Raw genomic sequence first — 5,434 nt, 5'->3', positions numbered from 1 at the left:
CATTTTCATTCATCATTCATTCATTCATTCATTCATTCACAAGGTCAACTATTGGCTTGAGTCTCCTAATACTCCCTGGTGCAGGTTAGAGTCTCGCTATTGCTCTTCGTCTTCTCTGCTCTCCCTTATCTATTCTTCTCTGCCTTTTAAACCTAGCCAGTTTACAGATAGCCCAGTGGTTTTTAATATTTTAAGTATCTGGCAGCAATTTAGACACCATTTTAAGATCTGTTCTGCATCTACCATGGCTCCAATATGTACAAATCATCTGTACCCCCCCCCCCCCCCCCCCCCCCCCCCCCCCCCATTCTACAGACTCAACTTTTTCTCAGTGGCACAGTAAAGGTATCAAGACATTTAAGGACCTATATGTGGACGGGGTGTTTTGTAGCTTTTCTCATTTGTCATCCTCCTTTGGACTCCGTCCATCTCATATTTTTAGATATTTTCAGCTGAGACACTGTACAGCTACCGTTTTCCCCTCCTTTCCTTTACTCCCCCCCAAACAGCCTTGGACTGACCTACTCACTTCAAATACACACCAAAGAGCTATCTATCTCAAGTCATTCGACGACAGTGGTTCAATCAAAGCTAAAACCAAATGGGAACGGGAGCTGGGGATGGAGTTTAATAATGACTGGTGGGATGAGGCCATAGAGAGAATACACACCACCACGTCCTGTGCTCGCCTCAGCCTCATACAACTCAAAGTACTGCATAGAGCTCACTTCTCCAAATCCAGGCTTTCCGAGATATATCCGGAGGTGGAGGATAAAAGCAGCAGGTGTCATAATGTACCCTGCGATATGAGTCACATGTTCTGGAGTGGTATTTTCAACACTTTGTCCTCAGTACTCAATTTAGACTTGTCCACTGATAGCAATCTTTGGAACCCCTATTGAGACACTCGCTCTGTCTAAAAAAAATAAATAAAAAATTATCGCATTCACATCCCGCTTAGCGAGACACATTATATTGTTAGACTGGAAATACGCCAAGAGTCCTTCCATAGCACAATGGCTTAACCATGTCATGTTTTTTCTCAAACTTGAGAAGTACAAAATTGTATAACATATGGCAGCCCTTTATACGTCATGTTAACGAGTTACAGCGTCTGCCTCCCAGTTAATCCCAGTATTCCCCTGCCCTCTCAAAGACAGTCTTGTTTATTAGGTCTCTTCTTCTCATGTAAGCTGCACTGCTGTATCTACCAGGTCTCTCCTTTTTGGGTGAGCCGACCTGATGTCTAAGGGGTCTCTCCTTCTTATGTAAACTGACCTACTGTATCTGCTGGAGCTCTCCTCTACCTGACGAGCGGACACATGGTGTGTGGTGTGTGGTGTGTGGTGTGTGGTGTGTGGTGTGCGTGGTGGTGTGTGGTGTGTGGTGTGTGTGTGTGTGTGGGGTCTGAGTCAAATATAGTTTGACCGTTGTTGGCTGCTACGAGTGTCCTACTGTATTTCAATGTTTGGCCAAGCCAGTCGGGAAAGCCAAACATTATGGACGATCTTTCTGCCTGTCCAAGTTTGTTTCCACGGCTACCACTCTCTGATTGGTCTGATTAGAGAGTCTGTCCATTATCCCCACAGGCAATTGGATAAGCCTGCTCTCTCTTGCTTTTGCTCTGTCTGAGCCAGTTAGCGGTATGCAGAGTGGCACACACACACACACATGCGCGCACACACACACACACACACACACACACACACACACACACACACACACACACACACACACATACACACACACATACGCATGCACACACACACACACAGACACACGCACATACACGCACGCACACGCACACAGACACACACACACACACATGCACACACATGCATACCTAGACACACACACACACAGACACACACACACACACACACACACACACACACACACACACACACACACACACACACACACACACACACATACACACACACATACGCATGCACACACACAGACACATGCGCGCACACACACACACACACACACACACACACACACACACATACGCATGCACACACACACACACAGACACACACACACACACACATACACACACACATACACACACACATACGCATGCACACACACACACACACACACACACACACACACACATACACACACACATACGCATGCACACACACACACACAGACACACGCACATACACGCATACGCACGCACACGCACACACACACACACACACACACACACACATGCACACACATGCATACCTAGACACACACACACACAGACACACACACACATACACACACACATTTAGAATATTTTATTTATGTCCACATAAAGACAAAGTTTAAAGGACACAAATATTAACAGTGCACTTGTACATTGTGGGATTATTCCGATACAATCGTGCCACAGTGGCAATCAAAGTTACAGACTCACATGGATGATGAACCTGACAATCAACACACAGCTCATGGATACAGATAGCAGCGTCTTCTCCTAATTGCCCGGCTGCCAATAATTGCTGACACTGAGTAATATTTTGCTAATTGTTTGGCTCTTCTCTTCGGAAGACCGGCCAACTGAAGGCCTCTAACACCCAACTTATGGACATGACCCAGGCTTCCAAATATGAAGACTAAAAGTTTACAGTTGTAACCGAGTTGTGATATGGTATGGTCTAACAGTTGATATTTTAACATTTTGGTTGTAAATGCTTCCTCTAGACTGTAGTCAAACGTGCAACCAACTTCTAGGATGAGAACCCCTCTGTTATTCTCATTAACAATAACAACATCGGGGGTGTTTGCTGAAATATCAGAGAACAGTGAATTGTCCCTACACAGATTGAGCATAATGGCTTCACACTGGTGTGCTTATACAGTTTATATGTTGCAGGTGACCCGAGTGTGGAACTGACACTGTCTGCAATCAGGTTCACGATCATATCATGCCTACAAATGTAGAGCCCTTTGTATGCATGACAAAAAAAGGGTAAAAATCAGACTGCTTAGGATAAGATTAGATAACATGTTCTTTTATTGATCCCCTTGGGGACATTTGTAATACACTACTTGTAATACGCTACTTGTGATACACTACTTGTGATACACTACTTGTGATACACTACTTGTAATACGCTACTTGTGATACGCTACTTGTAATACACTACTTGTGATACACTACTTGTGATACGCTACTTGTAATACACTACTTGTGATACACTACTTGTAATACACTACTTGTAATACACTACTTGTGATACACTACTTGTGATACACTACTTGTAATACGCTACTTGTGATACGCTACTTGTAATATGCTACTTGTGATCAGGGCCGCCTCAGGGGGTGTGCGAGCAGTGCGGTCACACAGGGCCTCGCAGGAAGGGGGGCCTCGCACAAAAAAAAATAAAAATAAAAAAAAATTTATTTATTATTTTTTTTATAATTTTTCTTTATTTATTTTTTTATTTTTTCGAGGCCCCCCTTTCCGCGAAGCCCTTTTTCATCACAGACCTAAAATCTAGTTTTGCTTATATGCTTATATATTTCACATTAGACACGTTTGTAGAATGTTCCTGGCTCTGCGGCTCTGCAGCAGACATACTCACTATTGGAGCTCTGGGGCTCTGCAGCAGACATACTATTGGTTTCAACGAAGGGAGGGGTTACATCATGTGTACGCCGGCGTGCGTCAGCTGCGTTTGACTATTTCGCGCGTGCAGCTTTGGAGGTTATGCTTAGTTATGCCAGCCAAGACGAAGAGGACAGTCATTCGGCAGATGGACTGAAGATGAAAGTGGTTGCATGTTAGACAGTTCAGTCAGGCTAGCCATGTCGGCTTAGCTAAAGGCAGGGACAGCTAGTTAGCTTTAGCTACGTTATAATATCGAGTGCTAACGTGTGGTTCAGTCGGGATAGCCATGATGATGTCGGCTAGTAGCTAGCTTAGCTAAAGGCTAACTAGCGTTAGCTAACCTAGAGAGAGCGCGTGCAGCATTGTTATGCCAAGATGAAGAGGACGGTCATTCGGCAGATGAACTTCGTCAACTCCACGCGGTTGTCTCCATCCTCTTGGACGTTTGGTGAGTTTTTAATGCACTCTATTCTATTCCCGCCGTGGATATATCTCTCTCTCTCTCTCGGGAGCCAAACGGGCCGGCTAGCTGTTGTAGCTAATGTTATATTGAGCCAAAGCGGGCCGGCTAGCTAACGTAGCTAACGTTATATTGAGCCAAGCGGGCTGGCTAGCTGTTGTAGTAGCTAACGGTGTGTGGCCTGGTGTCAGTACCTGGATACTCTATTTGCAGTTAGCCTATTTAGCTGATGTCGGCCATTGGCTCCTTGCTACTTTGTTTTCTCTGGTATAGACCCTCTTCTCTTTGGATTTAAGTGTTGATCTTTGTTCTTTTGGATCTATGTATATTCATGTTGCCTTTGTGAAGTTATCTTTATTTCACATTCTTGTATTTCTCCCAGTAGGTATGGGAGTTTTGAGTTATTGTCGATGTTTTCAAAGTCTCTTTGGGTGTTTGCAATTTGTGGGAAGTATGTCTTGGTATAGTGGGCAGGTTGTTAAGATGTGGAGCTCGGTTTCCACCTCATCTTGTGTGCAGTGGGTCTGTCTTCGCTTGGGAGCCAGGTCTGCGTATGGCGGCCTTTCTCGATGGCTAGGCTGTGCTCGCTGAGTCTGTACCTAGTCATTCTGCCACTGTGTACTCTCTGTTTAGGGCCAAATAGCATTTCAATTTGCTCTGGTTTTGGGTTGTTTCTTTCCAATGTGTCTCTCTCTCTCTCTCTCTGGCCTTGCTCTGGTGGAGGGTCAGGGGCATTGCCGGGTCTGTGCAGCGATAACACTGTATATTGACTGTAGAACGGGAGCTCTCTCTCGCTCTCTCTCTTGCTATATGTTGACTGTATCATGCCCAGCCTCGGGCAGCGCTATTATTTAAGAATATGTTGACTGTATGAAAAAAAATAATAATAATTATATATATATATATATTCTTTTTTTTACCTTTTAGGGGGGGGGGGCTCGCGTTTAAATCTTGCACAGGGCCTCGCATTTCTCCCAGGCGGCCCTGCTTGTGATACACTACTTGTAATACACTACTTGTAATCAGGGGTGTAAAGTACTTGAGTAATTGTACTTCGTTACAATACTTAAGTACTGTTTTGGGGGATTTGTACTTTATTCAAGTATTATTAGGTTTGTATACTTTGTACTTTTACTCTATTACATTTCAGAGAGAAAAAACATACTTTTTACTCCTTACATTTAAAATGCAGACCTACAAAGTACAAAGTACAAATCTCACAGGTCCAATCATTTTAATTAGTATATTTTAATTGTTTATCTGGCCGAACTAACATTAACATTATTAATCCTGCGACTGCAGGTAAACAGCCAATCAAATCCCCATCAATGGAAAATGAACCCGCCCATACACATGCT

This window comes from Notolepis coatsorum (genome assembly GCF_963971535.1).
Source record: "Notolepis coatsorum genome assembly, chromosome: 1".
Classification (NCBI taxonomy): domain Eukaryota; kingdom Metazoa; phylum Chordata; class Actinopteri; order Aulopiformes; family Paralepididae; genus Notolepis; species Notolepis coatsorum.
The sequence above is the reverse complement of the archived record's forward strand: the minus strand, read 5'-3'. Positions refer to the sequence as shown.